At 32.8% G+C, this 16,601-nt stretch overlaps 1 pseudogene; it reads right to left on the bottom strand.

The window, feature by feature from the left end:
- Positions 1–953: 953 nt before the first annotated feature.
- LOC133182627 (uncharacterized) lies at positions 954–14,508 on the bottom strand (annotated as a pseudogene).
- Positions 14,509–16,601: the final 2,093 nt, after the last annotated feature.

Below are 16,601 nucleotides of genomic sequence, written 5' to 3'. Positions count from 1 at the left end.
GTGTTCTATGGTTTTAATTTTTAATTTTACTACAGTCAGGAGTGCAACAAAACTGTTTCATAATTATCAATGATCTTCAAATATTTACTAAAAAATAAATCGAAAAAAATCTTTGATACTATTTGATGTTCAAAACATATGTCTTTCAAGTAATTACAGACATTTTACAGTCAATTCAGAGAATAAATTTCATCACTTAACACATATTTTTAAATACGATGCATATATATTACACATTGAAAATAATCATGTCTGAAGTCTTATGAATATGAAAAAAAAACTTGCCGTAAACGATTAAAAAAATATCAAAACGACGAACTAATTTACAAACTAAGAATGGGTTATTGTTTGTTATAATTTTAAAAACAATGTTAAATAAAATACATATCAGATGTCAGGAGTGCAACACAATAATGTAAAATAGGGTCACTTCAAAATCTAGTATTTTTTGTAAGAAAATTTGTAAATCAAAATTCTTTTTTGGCTTAGATTTAAAATAAAAATGATTTTGTGGGATTTTTTTAAATTTCATATTTCTTTCATATTAAAACTTATCAAACCAGATTTGAAAAAAAAAAATGTAAAATAACAATCAAAAAGCTATTTTTCCCCACATATACAAGAAAAGAAATTCAATCAAAGTTTAGATCTAATCATTTATATAGCTGATACCATTTTAAAGCATAAAAAACTATAATTTCTTTTGATTATGTATTTTATAAAGTCTTCAAGGATGTAGTGATATTTTCTTTTTTCAAATAAAGTTTTGCTGATAAAAATTCTGAAACTTTTTTTTATCCAATTGTCTATTCTATTACAACTTCAGGATTAACTAGTCTAAGAATGCATGTACAATATTATGACATAAGTGAAAAATATGTCATGGGTAGTTGAATTTTATCAAACAATTCCATTTTGGTGGTCATTATTTTTTAATTCACCAAAATACCAAATTATGTTTTACCACATGTCAATGTTGACCGTCGTATTGCCATTCCATCTGGACTGTTTGGACTGTTGTATCCCAGCATAAAGCTACTGGTATCTGGACTCAGGTCTCTAGCTGTTAAATTACCAACCTCTGTACGCTGTGATGATGTCAAAAACGCCACGGTTCTTCTGTACTTCCTCCAGAGAATAAATCGTGGCACCACTAGTGATTTAAAAATCTTACCATGTTGTAGACAATATAACATCAACCCGTATATCGTGGGTACTTCTTTAAGTCGGAGAAAATCAGAAATGTCACGTTTCTTCCTTCCAGTTGTGGGTCCACAAGTGATGATAATATTGTTGATATTGCTGTCAATTTGTAAGGGACATACTCCACTCCAAATTTGCATCTCAAGGAGCTGCATCTAGTTGATAAAGCTTTGTTTAATATCGTCCAGCAATCCCACTGCGGGATGTGGAGACCGGTCCTTTGGAAGAGACCGTATAAATCCAAGTCCTGTAGGTGCTGACATGAAAAAGATTCCTTACTGCTCAATGGCCCTTAGTGCCAAGTATAGGTCTAAATTTGCAATCCTCCACCGGCAAGTGGTGGCTTCTCCTTATGAGTGAAAGATTCTTGGGAGGGACGTTAAACAACAAACACATATCCTCCAACACAGTCATATCGTTACAGTAACCAGAATATTAGAAAAAAATCACCAAGAACTGTGGTCATTCCAGGCCGGCAACGTTCTGAAACTAAATACTATAAAATATATTTAAGGTCAAGATCTAGTAAATGAAAGGTGCCTACAGATTTCTCAAATTTGAGCAATAAATTCCTTTAACAATGCTTTATAACGATGGCTTGGTCAAATAAGGTGTATCGGGGTATAATTTGTGGATAAACAAGATGAAAAATCGTATTTTAATCTGTCATTTTCAAAGAAAAATTAAGAAATCTGTCAAGAATATTGGAGTTTTTTTCCATATCAGACAAAGGAAATGTATCAAAATTGCCTACAATCTCTCATAAAAAGGTAATTTGTATGTTCTTAGACTCTTCTTTAAAATCATATTAAATTGAATAAAGGTATCCGGATTACTTTTCACATGATTTCAAATTAAATTCCATGAAAATATTTTATTTTCTACTTTATTCTATTAGAGCCGTAAAGTACGGGAAAAGGAAAGTTTAAACTGATTATGACGTCATAATGGATCTAGCACCAAAAAGATTCACTAGACCTTAACGTAGAACCTACGTCGTATGACGTCATATCAAGTAAATTAGTTTAGACCAACTTCTTGATGCTAGATCCATTATGACGTCATCATTATTTTGATGTTACTTTTCCCCGAACTTTCTTAAAGACTGTCTCGTGTATATAGGATCTCCCATGATTTGTAGTTGGATATGATTTTTATCCAACGAGTTGTGTGTTTTTTATCCCCGAGCCTTGGCGAGGGGATAAAAACACACAACGAGTTGGATAAAAGTCATATCTAACTACAAATCATGGGAGATTCTTTTTATCCCATGTTTAATACTTCACAACCAATGTTTTACACTGTTTTATATAGGACTCCACTTTGTTTTACTTCATCGCGCTAACGCAAAAACCATTGTGACGTCACAACTGTGGATTATGAAAAAATTATCCAATGGGTCATATCCACGGGATAAAGGGGTAAACATGGGATAAAATAAAGTTACACAACTGTGATAATGTGAATGGCATGCAACTATTTTGAAGGAAATTAAAAATCCTAAGAAATCTAAATAGTACAATATTTTGATAAAAATGTCTCTGAGTCAAACATTTGTTAAAAATTGTGTGTAAAGTTTGTAATGTCTATCATGAAATGACGTGCATTCCCTTTCATAATTATTTGTTAATTATTTATAATGGTTGGTGTATAATAATAATGTTTCCCAAAAATATCTTTTTAAATTATTATAACAAAAAAGAAAAAACAAACAAACATTTTTTGATAAATATTTACATTCTAAATCTTAACGTAACCCCAAAACAGTCATTTAATAATTAAATCATGTGTTAGTGCAGCAAGGTCAACAAAAGAAGTATTGATAAATAGAGTGTCTTTCATTCGTTTGTGGGGAAAAGTATATATTTTAATTACTTTTTGTAATCATTTGGGTATGTTCTTCATCATATTGAGCACATTTGCCTATATTCGTTGAAATGTGGACTTAATCTTTTATGTCAATCAAATAAAAAAGAATTTATTCTTGAATAATATTGCTTAATAAGGTTCAGTTGAAAAAGTCTATAAACGACGATGTTTGAAGAAGTATTTTCTATATTCTTATTATGACCAGTAACCCTAAAAATGGCTGAAAATATGTAATCGCAGTGTAAAATTATTATTCCAAGTTGCACAGGCTGTACTACATTTAATAACAAGGAAACATACCATATATTTTTTTCTGATTGACAAGCGAGTGCTAATTTATCATTTTGAAAAGTTTGAAAATCTTGTGACAAAGACTTTTATGACATAGGTTCTACCTTAATTCACTTATATATTTATACTCAAATATACTTAATTCACAAGTATTTTGATAAAAATCTTAGCAAAGATCTGAGAATTTTCAAAGAAAAAAATGTTTTGTGAAGTGCAATAACTCCACAATTTCACGTATAATTGTAAATTATTTTGTATTTATCTGTTAATTTCTACAATTTTTGAGAACAAAAATACATCATGAACTTGCATCCCCCGCCCGTTTTATGTTTTTTCCAAACCTGTGCACCCTGGCACTGTGTTAGACGGTGTGTATTCTCCATTGGAATATGAGCATGTGAACAGTCCCCTGAAAGGGGCTCATTTGGAACTGACAGTACCAGAAGGTATATCGTACTGGCCAGAACACTGCATTCGACATTATAAGCCAAAGATCCAAGTGTCACAAGCCATGGTTCAGTTTTCTTGGACAGGGAGCTTATCGCAAGGGGTTTTCTGATGAAAATGTGATGACAAAATGTTGCAATTAGCAAAACTAATACCACGTCATTGAAAATTTTCAAGCAAAATTCATTAACTGGTAGGTTTTCTTATTGAAGCGTAATGATCAAGAGAAATAAATTAACTGCCGATTCCCTCCAATATTCCAGGAACCAGGAGAGTAACTGTCATTTCTTTCACACGTGATCGTACCGTATCCAATCAGAGGAAAGCTTCCCATAAACTGCAACTGAAAATTGGCGCCGTAGTAACGTATTGATAAAACAGATATTTGTCAACAATCAGAGGCTGGTCGCAGCGAAATTTTGAAAATGAGCATGATGTCCTTATTTCTCTCATTTGCATTTTTAGCTCTACTGGTCAGAGACCAGGCCCTAGGATCATGAAACAAACTTAGACTTAAGTCAAATTTTCAGTCGCCTGTAAAATGTTTATTTTTTGTTGAATTAATCTCTAAATTTGCAGGTATAGCAACATTTTTGTGAAGCAAAATAAAACAATATTTTAATTTTGGTCTTTTTGACTTCTACAACATTTTTGCACAATATGAGAATATTGACTTAAGCTTAAGACGTTTCATGATCCCGGAGCCAGAAGAGCTTATGCGATAGTAAGGTGTCCGGCGTCCGTCCGTCTGTCTGTCCGTCTGTCTGTAAACAAGTTTTTTTTTCAAAACGCTACTCCCCCTACAGTTTTAGTCTGATTTCAATATTACTTGGCACACAAGTAGACTACGCTAAAATTTATAACTTAGTGCATCGGTTTTCGATTTTGATAAACGGTGTTGCCATGGTTACTAAAAATAGAAATTTCTGTGAAATTCCTTTAAAACGCTACCCCTCTTACAATTTTGGTCTGATTTCAATATTACTTGGCACACAAGTAGACTGGACTAAGATGCATAATTTAGTGCATCGTTTTTTTTTATTAACGATGTTGCCATGGTTACTAAAAATAGAATTTTCTGTGAAAATCATTTAAAACGCTACTCCTCTTACAGTTTTAATCTGATTTCAGTATAACTTGGCACGCAAGTAGACTACACTAAGATACATAATTTAGTGCATCGGTTTATGATTTTGATGAACTGTGTTGCCATGGTTACTAAAAATAGAAATTTCTGTGAAATTCCTTTAAAACGCTACTCCTCCAATAGTTTTGGTCTGATTTCAAAAGTACTTGGCACACAAGTAGACTACACTGAAATACCTGATTCTGTTTATCGGTTTTTGATTTTGGTGAAGTGTTGCCATGGTTACTAAAAATACAAATTTCTTTGAAAAACATTCAAAATTCTGCTCCTTCTATAGTTTTCCTTTAATTTCAACTAAACTCCCACGCAAATAGACTACACTGAGGTACATAATTGCCTTGATCAGTTTTATGATTTTGATGAATGATGTTGCTATGGTGACTAAAATCAAAATTTCTGTTAAAATCTTTTAAAAGGTTACTCTTCCTACAGTTTTAGTTTGATTGCAATAAATCTTGCCACAAAAAAGAGACTAAAGCAAGGATCATTACTCTATTTACTGCTGTTGCAAAGTTTCAAGTCCAAGTGCTACTTTTCTTTTCCTTTGTTATAAGTACAAACCAGTAGAGCTACAGTCTCGTCAGAGACTTCTAGTTTAAACTTGTTGCTTTCTTTTTTAAAAATCATCAGTAGTATGACAACTTTCGTAACCTTCAACATTAACGAAGAAATTACATTTTGGTGACTCGTTGCCTTTTAAATCAGTTGCCAAATATCGAATTTCTGTCAATCCAATTTGGAAACTGGCTCGATGAGCAGTTTTTCTGGTTTGTGAAACAGTTGCTGATCCTGCATTGTCTGTTGCCACAAATTCTGACCAGTTGACGGAGGCAGTGTGGCGGCTATTTCTGTCTGTGTAGTGTAGGCATATATTGTATTTGAACAATTTAGGATTTTAGGAGGTTTACAGGTAAGATCTTGAACCTTTTTGGTATAGAACGTCCAGCTGAAAAAATAATAAGAACGAACTCATTAAGAAGAAAAAGGAAGCAATTAGGGTCCTAGAAAAATGGGAAAATAATGGAATACTTTTGACGATATAGACTGGAACAAAATATTCGAACTTCCTTTTAAAGTAACAAAAGAAGCAAAATTTCAGTGGATGCAATTTCAATTCTGCATAGGGTTATTGCAACAAATAAATACATGTACCTTTATAAACTGAAACTAATTGATTCACCTGCATGTTCCTTTTGTAAACAAGATGTTGAAACGATTGAACATTTATTTTGCAAGTGTTTCCGTGTTAAAAAAAAAAATGGTGTCACATTGAGGAATGGTTTATAAATAAATTTCATTTAACCATTCATTTTGATAGAAAAGATATTTTTTTTTGGTAAATTCAATAATAAAAACATGTTTAGACTGCCCAATATATTAATACTTACTGCTATACAATTTATTTTTGCTAGTAGGTTTAAAAATGTGCCTAAACTAAGTATCTCAATGTTAGAAAAAATATTGTGGATAGAATATTAGTTGAAAAATTTATACTTTTACGAAACTGTAAATTTTCAGAATATAAAAAATACTGGAAAACTATTTGTAATATGCTATAATGTTTTTTTCCCCAAGTTTATATACAAATGTACAAGTATGTTACAATACTTAATACTGTTCCCCCATCCCACTTTTTTGTACTTACCCCCTTTTCACCCTCTTTCTCCTTTTTTTATTTCATTTTTGTATATAAAGCTTTCACAGTGAAAATTCATTTAAATGTACAGCATGTCATATATAATTTCAGTTTGATTTTGAAATGCAACATATATTTACTATAAAGAAAATGTGTAATGTGAATTATTAGGAAGTAGAAATGAAAGCATGTATTGAATGTTAATTAATATATTGTACAGTCTGTATATGTGAAAGCACAAATAAAATCTATGTTAAAAAAAAGAATGAAATTAAAATATATATATATATATATATATATACTTGGAAGTGCCGTTCCTTTACCTTGACAAAATGGAAGCTCCGTGAACCACGGCATCTTCTTGGCAGGTAGAGAATATGATACCTGATGTTAGACTAAATCCAATGTCACATTGCGTTACACCGGAACTGTTACATTATTCTGTGAGTGCTGTGGGTACAGACAGCATAGGCATGGACTAGATCCAATTCTGTTGCATTGGCCGAACATCTAGGCAAATTACTTAATCATCAATGAATCAATGATGCTGAAATAGTGAAACCTTCTTGATTTGTTCATGAACAGATTCTTAAAGAAAAAAGGATGAGTTAGCCGATGTTGATGACAAAGCCTTGACATCTGGGAACTGCCTTGTCCAAAGTCGGCCGACCTTGATTTGTTTTATTACATATAATGCTCTCTGGCTCCAGTGTAGATGTAGGAACCATTTTATAGCCTTCAAAACACCCAACTATGCACTTTGATCCATTTATGAACTCCGATTTGTCACACTGTACCTAACCATGGTTTAGAAATTCAAGAAACAAATATCTAGACCATCTCTTTGCAAAGTAATTTGAAAATTTAGGTACCAATGTACCTATGATCTACTTTACCAACCTGACACTTTGAATATAACAATATGTGGTTGTCCCTACTTTCTCCGAGGCGTATTTAAGCATTGAATTCTTGTTTTTGGATGTCGTCGGTCCTATAACAGCATCTGGCCGTGCCAACAAATTGAATATTGCGCGCGTTCGCGTGTTAGTTTAGTGAATCTAATCTTTATAATGAATTTAGCGCCTTTCAGAACTGGTGTGCTTAGGAAGAGCCGCTGTGACATGGAAAGTTAAATAATGAATATTTACATCCACTGAATATTTTCTCCTTTATTTCTTAAGAAAACCATTGCCGTTTATCAGTTCATGAACAACAGTAGGCATATCACCTGTACAGATTTCTTGATCAGTGGCTGTTCCGAAATGAAACGTACTATGACGTACATATCAACAATACAATAATTAATCTTTTTAATCCTACTTTAAATGATTATTTATACAGATATAAATATAGACAATAAAATGTCTTTCTTTGGTTGTTAGTACGGGAATTAACGTCGCAGCTATTGCAGAAAAAATTACATAACCCGCTTACACGGGTTATGTATTTTTTCTGCAATAGCTGCGACATTAATTCCCGTACTAACAACCAAAGAAAGCATTTTATTGTTTAAATATTCCGAGGGGAAAAAATAACAAATTAATTTTAAACGTATGATTGTTATATTTTTACAATAATACAATATTATAGTAATTGTTTTTATTAAATTGAGTTAAAACAATATACATTTTGGTGTTCCTTGAGTATTGATAATGCGTATAGTTCCTACTGTGTATTCTACCGCGCGGTGACAAGATTTCGTGTGTGTAATAGGGTATTGAATGTTGTAGGTTTCTAATGGATTTCAGAAAGAAAATTACGCTGAATGTAAATTTTACAGTCTAGGAACCTCAGACAAAGGCTGAACCAATAAGAAATTACCTAAATACCTATATATTGAAATATAGATGCCCCTTAATTCTAAGCGATGATGAGTTTTGTCTTATAACTATTTCTTTAATTTGGATCCATTCAAAACCTGATTTGGGGAATGTTGAACACATGAAATTGCACAACTGCAATATTTGTTAAACTCTTATAGCTATGTTTTACTGCAAATAGGACATTTTCAACTGTAGTTTGGCTTGTTGCTACGTAAGAAGAAAAACTATTCACCATTTAAACTGGGTAAATTCATGTTTTTTCCTATGTTATTACAGTAGAGCTACAGCATACAGCACTGTGAAGTAGTTCGGTGTCCCTTGATGACTGAATATTAATATTAATAAATAATGTCAGGTACCTGTCATTTTTGACATTGTTTGTGTGTTTCATCAACATAAGACTTAGTCCTACATGTACATTTATCAATTTACTGCATTTATGAAATTTGATTAAAAGCGAGTTTTCATGAGTTTATGAATCAACCATAAAATACTCTCAAATTATTTCATCTACAGGTAGGCAAGCTAAACACCTTTAATTGCAAATGTTGACAAATAATACTTGTTTTATGTAATAAATATTTCAGGTAGCAAATGCATACATTACATGCATTAAGATCTGTTTAAATTTTAAAATAGTGATTCAATATTGATTTCTTTTCTGAAGTGTATAAATAGTAGAGCATTCTTAATAGTATTTAATAAATCACTCTAATGGTCAGATCTTTGAAATTAAACAAAGCATGGTATAAAATTATATAAAACTTTGGAGGGTTGTTTGATAGCAATTTACAGTATGAAGTTAATTGAAGGGGCAACAAGGCAGGTCTTAAGACACATTAAATTATTTTCTATATTTTCTTTTTTGATAATCAAGCAACAAAAATTGAAATGTTTTTATGTTTATACTTATGATTGGTAGAACAAATTTTTTGATAAACATTATAAACGTATTAATTCTTTATGTGCATTATAATTATAAAACAAACTATAATATTTTTATAAACAAGCCAATATATCAAATTCATTTATTGAGCTATAAAAAAGTTTAAGATTTTGAAAAACAGAGGGCTTCTTTGAGTAAATTTAAAATAACTGTTAAATGTGACTGTGTTGGAAATATTTTCCTATTAAATACACATAATATGTATTATGTAAAGTAATTGAAATGTAATTGAAAAGTAATTGAAATTACAGGGTATTTTTTTTAATGTAATTAATTATATTCAATTACAAGTAATTGAAAAATTGGTCAATTACAAATTACTTCCAATTACTTTGAAAAATAATTAATTACACTCAATTACAATTATTTTTTTCAATTACCCCATCCCTGCTTGCATCTAAAGAGACAGAGAAGGCCTCCTATGACACCCTTATGACAATCCTTGGTTCCAGAGCTAAATCCTGTCTTACCACCGACGGAAGTCCCCGTACGGAAGCCATCTAGTTTTTTTTCGAAGTCCGAGCTCCTTTTTGCAACGCGGTGCGTATCATAGGATGTCAAAGCGTTATCTAAGACCAAAAATTATTGATAAATATATTCAAAAACGACCATGGAATTAAATGCGATGGGATTTTGCTTTGGGACGAGTTACTGATCTTGGACCTACCAAACCCATTGACGTGCTGTAATTTTGGGTTTCCTTTAAATGACTTGCCGTCTACAAAATATGTTGATTTAGATTCCCAGTAAAAGCGTTAGGTCCATTTGTGAAAATGATTTTATGAGATTGAAATTAAACATTTACACAAAGAAGTTACCTTTAAATAGTGATGTTTATGTGACCGTGTAGAATTGGACGGTACTTAAGAATTCGTCTGGAACTGCATCTGTTGTTTGCAGAACGAACAGGGTGAGGGAATGTTGGCGTAGGGGGGACGAGGTATAGGTAGAGGCGCTGTGTGGCCGTGAGGTAAAAACGAAGTATAGGTGTGCCGTATTCCCGAAGGTCTACCAATATGCAATTCCAGAGATAAAACAAATGATGAAGGATTCCGTATTTATTAGATGAGTCTCAACGATGGCAACAGTTTACATGAATCAACAAACAGACATATTATAAATGATCGAGTCGGATCTGGCCGAAGTGGCCCCGGACTCAGAGTCCTGACGAGTCGGTCGTGGCCGAGACTGGCCTTCGTATATTCCAGACTAATGATTGAAATTATACATGACTATTTATAAGAATGTACATAATGAGTAAATAAATGACAGGTGTTGACATTTAGTAAAATGAGTGAAAGATTCACAGGTATGGGTTAATTAAATAAACTCAATGACGCTTTGATGTTTGGACATAAAAAAACCCCAGATAATTACACAGTGTTGTTTTTAGAGATTAACAGTTCTTGAGACATAGCACTCTGTCTCTTTGTAACAACAGACCAAGTGTCCGAAAAGTGTCACTGGTCAATTAAACAATTAGATTCGCGAAACATATCGTGAGAAATAAAATATGACACAACTTAAAAATTGAAAAGTAAAGTCCAAAATAAAGTTCTTTCTTGAACAGTGAATTTTTCACTGTGATAATTTCCCACCGCTCCGGGAAAAACACGTCCTCGTGTTTGGAAAGAAATTTCACTTTAATTATTTCTCGGATTCTGTTCTTTCATGTTCTTGTAGACGTACACATCGGTAAACACTAGTTATTGAAACTATCCTGGTGGTTAACAAAGGAATGCCGAAAGTGTTCATGGATGTTAACTGGTGTTGTCCATCGTTGATACATTGGTCGAACAGTTCTCGATGAGCAGAGTGGTTCAATAGGGGGAACTCGCTTGCTGAAGAGGTTCGAGATCTGACCACTGCAAAATATATGCAGCGGCCCCGGGCGTTGTTTTACCCTTAGGATTCATCCACCAATTGTGACCGTGTAGAATTGGACGGTACTTAAGGTATGTCACTCGTCAGATTTTTAGAAAAGTTCAGGCAGAACCTCTTACTTCAAAACTATTTATCAAAATTAATTTTTCGTAACATACTTGAATGAAACAATGTAAATTGTTCAACATTCAATGAAAAAACTGCTCAAAAATTCATAAAGAAGCAAGATTTATGAGGGACTATTTCTTGTGGTGGAAGGATATTTAGCAGAAAATTCTGCAAATCTGCACATTTATTAAATTTAATATCTTGGAACTTTAGACTCACATACTTTTACTCAGAGAATATTTTTCGTTATGATATGCTAGGAATATTAAATATATGTCTCAATTTATATTTTTATAACAAATTTTACACCTTCCCTCAACAAACTTTGCTGAGAAATGAAGATATATTAAAGAAGTCAAGATAAAATTTACATCGTTTTTTTGCCTGAAAATCGCATATTTTACAAATATTTCAAAATTTACATCACTGACCCCAACTTTTTCTTTCATTATTTTAAACTTCTCGATACTTGTGACTGATCAGCACTGAAGTCGTAAAAAGTTTGATACAAAAAATATTTTATTGTCTATTTAGATTTTTAATACCCCAAATATGTTACTTTTTTAGTGCAAAAAGGTCACACAATAATTTACGCGCATTAATTTGCAAGATTTGTTCAATGATAAATATTATTCAAACTATTTTACATGAAATAAGATTATATTTATCGCCATGGTTACATCTGATAAAATATGATAAAGGTTAAAGTGATTAACCAAAGAGTTAAAATTTAAGTGCAAAAAGGTCAACTTAATTGTACCGTAGATCAGTAAGATGCACACTGACCCCCTGTTTTCTCTGCGATTTTGAGTCATACTATATGAGTACTTATCCAAAATATACTTCTCAAAAAATCCTTGATATAACAAATTTCACGAGTGACATACCTTAAGAATTCGTCTGGAACTGCATCTGTTGTTTGCAGAACGAACAGGGTGAGGGTATGTTGGCGTAGGGGGGACGAGGTATAGGTAGAGGCGCTGTGTGGCCGTGAGGTAAAAACGAAGTATAGGTGTGCCGTATTCCCGAAGGTCTACCAATATGCAATTCCAGAGATAAAACAAATGATGAAGGATTCCGTATTTATTAGATGAGTCTCAACGATGGCAACAGTTTACATGAATCAACAAACAGACATATTATAAATGATCGAGTCGGATCTGGCCGAAGTGGCCCCGGACTCAGAGTCCTGACGAGTCGGTCGTGGCCGAGACTGGCCTTCGTATATTCCAGACTAATGATTGAAATTATACATGACTATTTATAAGAATGTACATAATGAGTAAATAAATGACAGGTGTTGACATTTAGTAAAATGAGTGAAAGATTCACAGGTATGGGTTAATTAAATAAACTCAATGACGCTTTGATGTTTGGACATAAAAAAACCCCAGATAATTACACAGTGTTGTTTTTAGAGATTAACAGTTCTTGAGACATAGCACTCTGTCTCTTTGTAACAACAGACCAAGTGTCCGAAAAGTGTCACTGGTCAATTAAACAATTAGATTCGCGAAACATATCGTGAGAAATAAAATATGACACAACTTAAAAATTGAAAAGTAAAGTCCAAAATAAAGTTCTTTCTTGAACAGTGAATTTTTCACTGTGATATCCTTATGGTCTTCCAATATAAGTCCAAGAACTGGTAAAATTAGGTTTCCGAATTTATTATAGACGATGGTAAATAACAATCAACATGAATTTCAACAATAGCTTACAAGTCTGAACCGAGTTGGATGTGGCCAGTAAACATCGGGCCTCCAAACTAAAGAAGGTATAATGGACATAGCTTTTTGTAAGATAGAGAGTAAACAATAATTGAATTATGACACTTGCTGAGTTAATTGATAGACAGGTGTGTTTCTTTGATGGAATGGACATAAAAGACATTGCTAAATAATTATATAAACAAAGTTATTGATATTAGATTAACAGGTCCTGAGGTATTTACACCTAACGAGTATCAATTCTTTTGACACGTCACTTAAAGTCAATTGGAATGTCTTAATCCTGCTTCAAAGAGAATGAGACACAATCAACTAAATAATAGACATACAATAATTATAGATAGAGAATTTAACAGATAAACGTCCAAATTTAGTATAATATATTAAAAAGTTATTTTAATTTAAAAATGTTAATTTTGCTCGGTGATAATATCCTTCGGCCCCCGGGAAAACACGTCCTCGTGTTTTAGAAAGGAACACCTAATAAATTAAAATGGCGAGAAGTGTTGATATTGGCACTGTCCGTGGAAGTTGTTGTACGAGGGGTAAGGATTATGTCCGTTTTGTCTCTCGCATTCAATCGTATGCTCTAAACTTTCGATTTCGTTGTACTGGTCCTCGACTTGATTGCGTAGATTTTCTATCTCTTGAACTTGAGATTCGATTGTGAATCGGAAGGAACTGATTTCTTGATCCTGAGTATCAATTTTGAAGCGGAGACATCTGATTTCTGCGTCTTGCTCGGCTATCCGATCCCTTTGCTTTGTCATGTTCTGGTCAGTGGCGTAAAGCTGTGTTGTCAGATTCTGGATTTCCTCGCACTGCTTTTGGTTTTTGGTAGAAAGTACTAATACATGGTCTGAGGCCAGTGTATTGTTCTTATTGGCGTTGTTCAGATCAATGCGGAGATCAATTATTTCTCGTTGTAATTCTGGTTTGGCTTTCTGTACGGTCTGGAGGTTCGTTTCTAGTTGGGAAACTTTCAAAGAACAGGCTTGTTGGACAGATTTGAGCTGTTTCTCTGTTGATTCCAAGTTTTGCTTGGTGGTTTGCAGTTTTTGAAGCAGTTCTTTGATCCGGATATTTGAGCTTTTAAGCTGTTGTTTTGTTCTTGAAATTTCAAAGCGGAGAGATGAAGTTACGTCCACACATTTGTGAAAAGCAGCTTCTTTAAGACTGTGGAATGGCAGCTCTCTAAGACATAGTTTTCGGTTGGAGAAAAGTTGGGCTCTGCGTGCATCGCGCAATTTTGTAGATTTTGACTTTTTAGTAGGAGCTTGGCACTTTTTGGCGTAATGTCCATACTGTCCACAGTTAAAACACACTGATGGCGGAAAGTTTGTAGAAGGGTTGTTAAAGGCATAGCTAAATTGCGGCCATATAGAATTTGTTGATGTCCATGCTGGTCGAAAATAAAAGTCCATCGTGATGTTTGATGTTAGGGGAAATTAAACTCATGGGTAGAACACGTCGCTGGCGTAGTGAAAGGTACAACACAAAGGGGATCGTCCCGATTCTAACACCAATTATAACCAGTTAGATTTTGGTTATAAGTTATAAAAATAATTCCTGGACTATATCCGTTGTTCTAGCGTAAACGGGGAAGAAGGAATGTTGGCGGGTAATAAAGTAGCGGCGCTGTGGGACCGTAATACAATGTAAACGAGAAAGGTGCCGTATTCCTTATGGTCTTCCAATATAAAGTCCAAGAATTGGTAAATCAGGTTTCCAAATTTATTATGGACGATGGTAAATAACAATGAACATGAATTTTAACGAAAGTTTACAAGTCTTAACCGAGTTGGATGTGGCCGGTAGAGCATCGGGCCTCCAAAACTGAAGAAAGTATAATGGACATAGCTTTTTGTAAGATAGAGAGTAAACAATAATTGAATTATGACACTAGCTGAGTTAATTGATAGACAGGTGTGTTTCTTTGATGGAATGGACATAAAAGACATTGCTAAATAATTATATAAACAAAGTTATTGATATTAGATTAACAGGTCCTGAGGTATTTACACCTAACGAGTATCAATTCTTTTGACACGTCACTTAAAGTCAATTGGAATGTCTTAATCCTGCTTCAAAGAGAATGAGACACAATCAACTAAATAATAGACATACAATAATTATAGATAGAGAATTTAACAGATAAACGTCCAAATTTAGTATAATATATTAAAAAGTTATTTTAATTTAAAAATGTTAATTTTGCTCGGTGATATTTACTTAAGCGTGGCACAAAGAAGAAACATATTAAAAGTTTATTTATATTCAAAGAATCCTTTATGGAATTTCTGTTTTACAAAGTAGACATTGCAGGACAAACTGGAATAAAGAACTATTTGTTTAAACTGGTTTAAAATTAGTTCAAAACTAATTAATATTAGGATGTTTTAAAAAAAAATCTCTGTATTGTTTTTATACTTCACATTAACTTTGATGAAAAACTTCTTTAAAATATCAGAAATCAACAAGCAAGAAACTACATGTATAAGTTTTTTAAAATAGTTTTAATTCACCTGCCTTTATGTATAGAGATTTCTGTATAGATGTTCACGTGACTTTATGTTTCTAAATAAAGACATGGGAATCCCGGGTAAGGTAAAGTTTGGACTCATTCCAAGTCCACGGAGGTGATTTGAGTCTAGGAACTTTAAAATTTTTAGCATCATGAGCTGCGTTTTTATTCAGACACTAAATGATTTATGAAATAAGTCCATGTCAGTTATCAAAGATTGGCTGTGATTGACTTAAGATTTATAATTCTGACTTATCTTTATAAATCTTATTGGAACCCTTGAAAAGTAGAAGTCTTTGACCATATTTAGTATTTCGAAATAATGAATGGAATACGAGGTCATGTGTAAATTTCTCTACTCGTGTCTTTTGGGCGGATAAGACACTAAAAAAAAAAAAAAAATTAAAGATAGAGTTTTTGTCAGTTACTAGTATCTTACAACTGACTATAAAACTCAACAGATGGTTAAAAATGATATTGATAAACCTTAATTTTAATCGACGAAGGTAGCACCAAAGAAATATAAGAAGGAGCTGCATCATTTTCATTATTGTACGTGTTAATTTCAAACACGTTCCTCAAGCAACGTGTAGCATCTCAGATAATGATAATCATTTGGTATATAAAATACATGTACTGTCTTCAAAATAATAACTTTTACACATTATAACGAAGATAAAAAGAATGGTAACTAGAAATTATTCACAACAGAGTACCAAATAGTATGTTGTAAAATATTTTTAAACTTTTGGTTGTTTGTTTATTTCTTTCTCTTCAGACTGATCGTTTAATGTATGTACAAATAACTTAAGAAAGTGCAATGTTAAATGCTTTCAGTTCCCTCACACAATACCTATGCGGAGGGTAACGTCAGTTCATTCAAATAACGGAAGAATTTTTTATTAATGCAAAGCCGAATTAAATATTTCAGGAAGTTTAAACACCAGTAAATATTGAGGGCAACATTAATGCAAATTAAGTAAGAAACTCTTT

The sequence above is a fragment of the Saccostrea echinata genome, unplaced genomic scaffold (assembly GCF_033153115.1).
Source record: "Saccostrea echinata isolate AGI-Se365-2 ecotype Australia unplaced genomic scaffold, CSIRO_AGI_Sech_v1 ptg000009l, whole genome shotgun sequence".
In the NCBI taxonomy this organism is placed as follows: Eukaryota; Metazoa; Mollusca; class Bivalvia; order Ostreida; family Ostreidae; genus Saccostrea; species Saccostrea echinata.
The sequence above is the reverse complement of the archived record's forward strand: the minus strand, read 5'-3'. Positions and strand labels throughout refer to the sequence as shown.